Consider the following 9,744-nt stretch of genomic DNA (forward strand, 5'->3'; position numbering starts at 1 on the left):
TGCGAGTCTTAGAGGATTTCTCTGTCTCAATGAAGTAATAATAAAGGCGGCTGACCACAGTCTGGGCTAGCGCCAACTGCGCGGGGGGGGAGGGGGAGGAATATCCCTGCTCCCAGAGTCCTGAGGAGAGGAGGAAGAGCGGAGGATTGTTGCAGCACAAGTTCTTGCTCTTGGTAACTTGCTTTTGCTGGGCCCCCCCCCCCCCCCAGGCCCCCTTTTCTTCCTTTCTTTCTTTCCTTTCTATGAAGGGACGGTTTTCAGCAGCGAGGAAACGCGCCGCTTTTGTGCAATGGCAGAGTTTGTGCCCTATTATAGGGAGCTGACTCTCCTCCCCTCCTAGTGTGCAGCAATGTTATTGCTAGTCAAAGTTGTAAGGTGTGCGCTGTGCGTGCCCGCGCCGAGCCCTGCTGCCGCTCCGACACAGCAATTACACCGCCGGGGGCTGCGCAAAACCCCGCGGCAGATCCGCCTCCCCCCCCCCCCTCCGGACCCCCCCCCTCACGCCCCGTGCTCGCAGCGCCGAGCCCGCCGGCTCGTCCCCAGCCGCCCCCGCTCCTTTGTGCCGCCGGGGGCTGCCCGCAGCCTCCCCCCCCCCCCCCGCGCCCCGGGCCGCGTTTGTGTCCGTCCCCCCAGCGTGGTCCCCCCCTTTTCTCCTCTCCCCCTCCGCCGAGCGCTCGCCCCCCCCGCCCCCCGGTCCTCCCACTTCTGGGAAGCCCCCGCGACCTCACCCCCTCCCGCCGCCCGGGGCGAGGACCCCTTCCAGGGGAAAGGGGGGCATCAGGAAGGGGAGAGAAACACGGGGACCCCCTCCCCTGGGGGGGTCCCACCGAACCTCCCGACGCTCCCGAGGGCCGGACCCGGAGCTAAAAGCTTGGCCGGGGGGACGCAGAGGGAGAAGCGGGCTGCCCGCCAGCGGGGCGAGGGGCCCGGGGGAGCCCGCAGCCGCTGCACCTTGCACGGGCAGCGGCCGCGCCGCCGCCTGCCTTCGGGGGTGCCGCGGCTCCCGCAGGAGCCGCGTGGGACAGGAGGCAGAGCCTGCGCGGTGCCCGGGCGGCTGCAGCAGCGTCTCTGGGGGGGGAACGTACGTCCCACGCTGCCCCGCCGCCCCAAAGGCGTTGCAACCTTTGCTTCTGTAAATCGAAGCTGTCACCTGGTCGTCTCCCCTTTTCCCGTACAAGCGTGTGCCTCTTACAATCACAGCTTGGCTCCTAATCTGACGAGATCCCCTTATCTTGACTTTTCTTTCCGTTCCTGTTCCAAACCAAATTAAGACACACCAACTTTATGTTAAAATAGAGACTGCATTCAAATCCTTTGTATTAAATAGCATCTGTGTTTGCATTCTGTTTTAATACAAAATGCTTTGGATTGCAGCTAATACCAGGAGATATGAAACTGGTTAGTCCCCACATGTTGCACATAAAAAGAATTCATAATGAGCATCTGTGGGATGTGGAATGGATCCCATGAGTTAGCTGAAGACCTCATAACGTAAGAGCTGAGAAGCCTAAGTGAATTATGACTCTCTTTCCTCGCAAGTAGGATTAATTTTCTATCCCACTTATATTCATTATCTATCCTGTTTATACTATAGGGACATCAATTGTTTGAGTGTTAAATATGAAGACTTTACAGAAACGTGTAGGTTAGGTAGCTTGAAGAGAAGAGGGGGGATGTTGCTTGCTATGAAAAATGTTATTCAAATTCCATATTTAAAGCATTATATTAGATAAAGCTCTTTTTTTTTTTTTTTTTTTTTAATAACCACAAATTCTGTGCCTTTCTCTTACAACATATTTAAACTGTAAGGTTTACAAAGTACCTTCCATCTGCCTGTGGCCCTCCCAGTGATGTCAATAGAAATTTTGCATGCAGATGACGGCCCATGTATGGCCTTTAGAGAGCAGGTCAATAAATGGCTGGAGGAACAATTAAAGACTTCTGAGCTGCTCCTTTCCTTTTTCTTACAATATAGTACAAGACTGGCATGAATATAGGCTGGGCTACCACTCTAATTGGCTATGGAATAACACTGAAAGGAATTTAAATGTGGGCAGTAGCCATTTTCCAAATGATCAGTCCATTACAGTAGTTTTGTCTGTCAATGTATGGCCAGGCAGTAGAGTGGATGTAATCATGTCGAAGTCCCCATCCATTGACTGTCACTCTCTTCTCTACAGTGGCAACTCTGAGCAGATTTTCATGTAGCAAAGGGACAGCCTGGACAGAGAGCCTGCCTTTAGCCAAACTTGATTCAGCTTTGTTCCAGAAGTCACAGGTTTTCATTCATGTGAGCAAAACCAGACTCTCTTGCTATTCAAGATCTTCTATGACTATTGATTAGTATCTTAATTTAAGTGTTAACGTAACTGAAAAGACAGTCTTCATAACAACAAGTAGCCCCATTGAATCAGTGGAACTACAGACAAATAGTTCTGTATGCTGAAAGACAAGCAGGATTCAAAAGGTAGGTTAGTGAATGGCTGTAGAATGAAAAAGCTCCTTCTTTCTCATAGCTCTGAAAAGATACCAAATAAAAAACATTTCATATCTGAAGAAGAGTCGATTTTGATTGCTCATATCTCCCCCTCCCTCCCCCCCCCCCAAAAAAAAAAAAAAATCATGATAGCAAAACACAGGATTTCTGAGATTCATCTTACACCAATGAAAATACCCATCATCAAGCTTATTCTCTGTGCCATATTAAATTGCTTGGGCCCAATTCGCCACACGTATCACCAGTGCTACAACATACCACAATGGATTAAAATGAATTCACTACCGTGTGCTAGTGTGAATGAGATGAGAATCAAGCCCTATATTTTTTAATGAATTTATTTTTCATTTTCCTCAGTTTATTGACATGTTCTGGTGCCTGGGGGACATACTTTTTGTTTAAATACCATATACTCTTGTAAGATCTTCTGCAAGTTACTTTAGTATTGATTGAGCGAAGAAGTGTTCTGATACAGTACTGCTATTTCATACAACATGCTCCAGATCTTCCTCTCTTAGGTGAAAGCATAGTAAAGATAAAAATTAAAAACACATGACTGTAATATAACAACATTTAATATTTATGCTTTCCATATACCTATCTATCACAATTATATATTATATCTTTATTCGCATTGTCAGTGTACTACTGTTCTTTTTTTCCACAGGTGAAAAAATCTCTCTTCTCTGGAAATTCATTTCCATTTACTTAAACGGTTTGACTTTGAATTTTCATTATCTGCTGTTGGAAGGAGCCTGTGACAGGTATGAGAGAGAATGCTACAAAGCTTCATTGTATCATCTAATTTTTGCTTCACTTTAGTCAGATATCATTTAGGTAGAGAGTAAAATACTATACGTAGAACAGGATAAGATGGAACAAAACAGAACAGAAATAAAATAAAATGAAAATAGGATATATAATGAATTACAGTAGAAAAATGCCTTTATCTTGAAGTGACTTTTTTTTCAGCTATACCGATCCCTCAGTAGTAAGAAAATTGAACTAATTTTATATAAAAGGAATATGTCATAACAGGATATGGCATTTATCTTCCTGAGATAGGGGTGACCTCATCATTCACAAGTGGCGTAGCTATGAATGAGTAATCAGCCTCCCCACCCATTAAGCATAGATAAAGTCCACATCTTCTGTCTAAGTATTAAATATTCGATTTATTATTTTACAACGTGCCATCTCTACAAGTGTCTACTGACTGTTGCTTCAGTTGCTGCTACCAATATGTATCGTTAGTGGGAAGCAAAAGAAGCTCCTCGAAAGGACCTTGCATAACAGTGAATCAAAGATGAGAAGTGAAAATAACAGAGGAGAAGAAAACAAAGGAAGATGGACCCACAGGGGGGAAATATATATATATATATATATATATATATATATACATATATATATATATATATATATGTAGGCAGAGCAGGGATGAGGAAACTCTATAACTGACCTATACTTTTTTGGCCTCTAATATTCCAATAGTTTTATAACATACACATAGTGAAAATATTTTTAATATTAATACCTCACATATATCAGCTACCTCATATCTCAAGTTATATTGCTTAAGTTATTCCCAAAGAAATATATGTATAATGCAAGAGAAATATATAGTTAGGAAAGAATTTCTTTTTACTATTTATCAGCAGCGCACATTAGAAAATAGCTGCAGTTTAAAAAAAAAAAAAATAGTTTCTTCTTAGAACTGTATAAGATAACAATTTTCTCCTTCAAATGATGTCACGTGCTGCATTGTTTTCATTCCTTTGTAAAAGCAATGAGTGCAGTTTGAAGAAAATATTTGGAGTTTAATTTTAAATCAAAAAGAACTGTCTGTTCATCCGTTTATAAGAAAAAAACTCTAAATAGAACATGAAGTCAGGAAAAAAGACCATCTAAACTTAAATAGGAAGTGCTCAAATATTTTCCATCTTTAGAATTCCTTGACATGTACTTGGGGCTGGAAAAGCAGACGAGGGAAATGTTTTTTTCTGAAAGGTTGCACTGCGAGTGAAGGGCAAGATTAAGGTAGCCCCCTCCCCGCTATATTCAAAAGAAAAGCAAGTGGAGAGTAAGATAGAAGGGAAGTGCCTGGGGAAAGTAGCATCACTATCGAAATCATAAAAGATGTATAAGGACATCAGTGGAAGAACTAGAAAAACTATTAGAAGAATGCCCTACAGGGCTATCCCAATGGCTCAGCGATTAGCACACTGCACTGCCACTGGGAAAATACAGCTAAGGTTTGAGGCTAATCTTAGGATCTCACTTATTGGTACTGGCAGCTGAGAGCCTTATGAGGCTGGTGAGTCCACAGTGGAGAAGGACTGATACACAGTCTGAGACTTTGTGCACACACCTATGAACCCAGACTCTGCTTTGACCACCAGAGCTGTTTCGTGAAGGAGTATATTCCCCCCACCTCATCATCAACTATCCTAATTCCTACTCTATGTGAAAAAGAGTACTTCCAGCTTACCACATAATCATAGAACAGTTTGGGTTGGAAGGGACCTTAAAGATTATCCTGTTCCAACTCCCCTGCCATGGGCAGGGACACCTCCTACCAGACGAGGTTGCTCAAAGCCCCATCCAGCCTGGCCTTGAACACTTCCAGGGATGGGGCATCCACAGCTTCTCTGAGCAACCTGCTCCAGTGCCTCACCACCCTCATAGGAAATAGTTTCCTCCTAACATCTAACCCAAACCTACACCTTATAGTTTAAAGCCATTCCCCCATTCTATCACTCCACCCCCTGACAAAGAGTTCCTCCCACCTTTAAGGTACTGGAAAGTCACTGTATGGTCTCCCTGGAGCCTTCTCTTCTCCAGGCTGAACCACCCCAACTCCCTCAACTTGTCTTCATAGAGGTGCTCTAGCCCCCAGGATCATCCTTGTAATTACCAAGGATAACTAATTTTCCAAAGCTAGAACACTGGTACTGAAGTAAATTTCTCCTATATTGTATCCTTTGTGCTGGTCCAGAATTTTACTGCATGAGTTCTCTCTTAGCACCAGAAGTTTCCTTCAGTGTTGATCCCCCACAAACTTTCTGTCAGGTCCAGCAGAAAGTTGAGGGACAGACGGCTAGTTTTTCCAGATTCTACCTGCTTCTGCAGGGGGCATGTAATCTGCAGCATTCCTTTAGGCAGTTTTAGCACCTATGTATCCCTTTCCATCATCTTCAAGATCAGTGCTAGGCTTCCAAAGTAGAGTAATCTGCCACTTTGCTGGCATCAAATTGGGGTAATGGAGACCACAGCTAAATTGTGCTGCTTTCACCTCCACAAAAAAATGATTCATTCCACAGTCTGATGAGAGCTTAATTCAAGAAAGTTGAAAAAAAAAAATCATGGAGGTTTTTTGTTTGTTTGTTGTTTTTTTTTAAATAATAATAATAATAAAAATACAGGGCTTCTGAAAAAACACCAGCATCTTATCCTATGCCCTGACCACATTTAGAGTTTTGGTCCAGGTCCCTTTAGTCCTGCTCGTCCATAAGATAAATGAAATTTATAAAGAACGCAGGAATAGTCAACTCAAATTCCCTTTTATCTTTCTTTCTTTCCAGCCCATGTAAGTGTTCCTAAACCAAGATAATTTTCAGAAGCAGCTATCAGTGTTTCCTGGAAATATAGTAAGAAGATGCAGCTTAAGGTTTTTGACTCCTGGACAACCTTCTCTACATGTCCTGCCTCTAATTCAGAAGGAGCAGAAGTCAAACATGCTATTTCTCTTAATTCCTTTTTGATGAACAAATCCCAGTCAATTACACATACAGAGGGAAAAAAAAAAAAAAAAAAAAAAAAAAAAAGCACACTAAGCTTTTTCTCAGAGCACTTTCAGACAAGCCTGATATAATACAGGTTAGCCTCTTCTCCTTAAGCTACTAACAGTACTTTGTTGATTCATTCAGCAGTGAACATGAAACAAAAATTCACAAGACCACGCATACCCATTTCCTTCCTTACTTTCCAGGTTGGAAGTCCCAGCCAGCACTAAAACCAACACCGTACTAAGTGTGGTTCTCTTTGCAGCAGAGCATTAATCAGCACAGTTTAAAGCTGTACTAGATCCTTAAAGCCAAGCTTCTCCAAAGTTTTCTGCTTTATAGTAAGAGCATTATTTTTTCATTCACCTAATAACAAGTGTTTTTGCATAGCATGATCCCAGGTGGGCAGCCACACAAATCTGGGACTCTCCAAGCAGTTTCTGAAACATTAAGTATATATGAGAGTCATAAATAAATACTTTCAGTGATCTTAGTGTTTGTTGGTTCATTTTTTCAAAAAGAATCAACATTTGTAAGAAAATGTGTCAGAAGCCTGAATGCAGACTAGCCTCTGAAAATATACCCTTGTCTAGGTACAGGAATCTCTAAGAGGGTACCATTCTTATTTATGGTTACTATTTTGCAGTTTTAGTTCTCACTGTTAAGCTGATTGTCCAAATTCCTTCCTGCCTTTTCTTAATCAATAAATTCAAGTATTGAGCATACTCTCAGGAGATCTTCAAACATCTCAAATCTCATTCTTTCCATTTCAGACTTCTCTTGGGTTAAAAGCAAACAAGCAAGCAAGCCTTTCTGTAGCAGTTATGCACGGTCTATCAGAAACCTTAGAGAGAGAGCTTTATTCCCTTCAAAGTTACACCTTCATCCACAGTATTTGCACTTCAGACATTACTATCCATACAATTGCAGCCACTGAGTAGAACAGAATAAAGCATTTAACCAAGTACCCTTGCTTTTCACTCTTCAGACTTGGGGTTTTCATTTCTACAAAAAAGGAAAGTGATCAGAGATAATTTTAGTCCATTTTGACAGGAAGGGTAGCTCAGACTGGTCATAAATTCTGCCAAATTCAAAACATGATAAACTGTAGGCGTCAGTTTCTTTTGTGTTTTGTTTGGTATTATTTTTTATTTGGAAATAAGTCTTTTCACAACTTAAAAGTATACTTTTACTTATCAGAAAGTGGTTTGGACAGTAATTTCTGTTTGAATAAAATTAATGCCTTTACTGTATTCACCAGAATTATCTCCCAAAAAGCTACTTAACATTCTCTTGCATTTTTCACTTTTCACTGTTAGATTTTTTTCACTGTTAGCAACATAGGGGATGAAGAACTTCTGGACTCTGAAGGAAGTTGCCTACTCATCAGTATAATCTTTTTTAAAATGTTATGGAATTTAACCATTGTTGTGTGATTACTCTTTTAAAGCAATATATCTTTAGCTATAGTGCTTATAACATGGGTAGATATGAATATACTTAAGAAAATTATAACTTCTTAGTTCAAAATCTATTAAATAGGCTTTATTGTACATTTCTTGTTTTTATTGTAAGACTTACTCATTTGTCTTTATTCGACATCCAGTAATATGTCTGTATTTGCTTTATCTTAAAAAAAAAAAAAAAAAAGTTGACTTATTTACTAGCCTCTTGATGGTATTGGTAAGTGAAAGTGAGCATTTGCTAAGGGTGTCACCTTTGTCTCCATAGCAGTGGACCTTATTCAGAAGAAAAAGCAAGAGAACCCCTTCAGCCAAATTATTATTTCTTCTGACATGGATCTTTTATTCCAGGGAAAATCTCCTACAGGTTTTCAGGTTTATTTCATTTGATATAGATTTTGCCTTTTCAGTTTGGAACAAAAAAGTATCAGAGTTCATACAAGTAGATGTTAAAAAAAATAGCAACAATATCTGCACAATGAAAGAGTTTTAGTTGCAAGTTTTCAATTTCTGCAACAATTTTCTGGAAAAGGGGTTTTGTTTCAAAGCATGTAGTATCATGGGAAGTTTTATCATTAGTAATAACAGTAAAAATACTTCATTTAACTGGACTAAAAATCAATATTTCTCCCTAAAATAATTAAACCATATGTAAATAAGAACTATCATAAAGGTACACATAAAGGTACAAATAATTCAGAAACCTGGGGGGATTGGGGGAGGGGGGGAATAGCCAGACCAGATAGCAGTAGTTTTTCAAATTCTCAAATTCAATAACTGAATTAATTAGAAACAGTTTATTTTGTCTTGAAAAATGTTGTTAACAGTCCATGGTATTTTCTGGTATCAGTTCAATAACTTATTTTCTATATCTGGTCTTTCACTGTATGTCAAAGTACAACTCCATTTATCTACAATGTATTGTAATTAATTACTGTTTCTGAAGCTGAACTTTTGATTCCAGTGAGTTTTACTCAACTCTTTTGAGCTCGTGCAGAAAGACAAGGGGTGAAGATCTGCATAATAAGGAAAACACTATATGCAAAAGAATCTTGAATTAATAAAATGACTAAAGCTGAATGTATCAAACACCTGAAGTAAAAAAAAAAAAAAAAAAAAAAAAAACAAACAAAAAAAAACAAACAAAAAAAAAAACACAAGGTTAAATTTTTCTTGAACTCATTGTACATCCTACACTTTTATGGTATACATTAATACATGCACTTCAAAGTTTGCCTAACTGAAGATAGAAAGGAACTATTCAGCGTAAACAGAAGTAAAATTCTTAGCTTTCAGAATTCTCTTATTATGCATTCCTACTATTTCTAAAAGTATTACTTGTTTTTAATTTGCTTTTTAAATGTGGGAGAGTCCAAGTGTGGGAATAACCTAAAATTATTTAACTTTTGAATGTCTAAGATCTTCAAACCTATTGTTATAACACATCAGGTTTGACATGGCAAATTGTTTTCTTTTCACTTATAAGCCCTACTACCTGTAATAAACTGTGTGCATAGTTTCATATGGTGCTAGTGGAATACACATGGCTGGTAGCTGCTACCTGTCTTCACTGTTAGGATGGTCTTTGAAAACAAGAATATCCCTTACTAGGGTTTTCTGGGAAATAAAAAAAAAATTGAATAATAGTAATAATAAAGCACACCGTATACAGGCAAAAACATCTAAATGAAATGTACCTTTACCAAACAATATTTCTTCAGATATGGACTGCAATTTGATATTATTTTATCACACTCACAACATTCCACGATCTTAAATAAATAAAACAATTTTGGAAACAGGTGCCTAATGGCATTGAGGTTCAGTTATGATGCTACAGGAAGACAAAGATTACTGCTAACCTTTCAAAAGAGGTCCAGAGTTGAATGCTCACCATCAAAATTGTAGACAAATTAGAATTCAACTCCTGCATCTCCTGGTAACTTGACATAGAATTGTGTGAGGGTCAGTATCTTTGGGAGTCAAAACACTAGAGTTCACA

The 9,744-nt window shown here is 39.7% G+C and overlaps 1 long non-coding RNA gene across 1 annotated transcript; it reads left to right on the top strand.

Moving 5' to 3' along the window:
- Positions 1–6: 6 nt before the first annotated feature.
- Positions 7–8,826, top strand: LOC118157310. The gene is made up of 3 exons (XR_004746604.1): positions 7–173; positions 3,165–3,261; positions 6,079–8,826. It is a non-coding gene; the product is annotated as an uncharacterized LOC118157310 (long non-coding RNA).
- The last annotated feature ends 918 nt before the right edge of the window (positions 8,827–9,744 follow it).

The sequence above is a fragment of the Oxyura jamaicensis genome (genome assembly GCF_011077185.1).
Source record: "Oxyura jamaicensis isolate SHBP4307 breed ruddy duck chromosome 5 unlocalized genomic scaffold, BPBGC_Ojam_1.0 oxy5_random_OJ70754, whole genome shotgun sequence".
In the NCBI taxonomy this organism is placed as follows: domain Eukaryota; kingdom Metazoa; phylum Chordata; class Aves; order Anseriformes; family Anatidae; genus Oxyura; species Oxyura jamaicensis.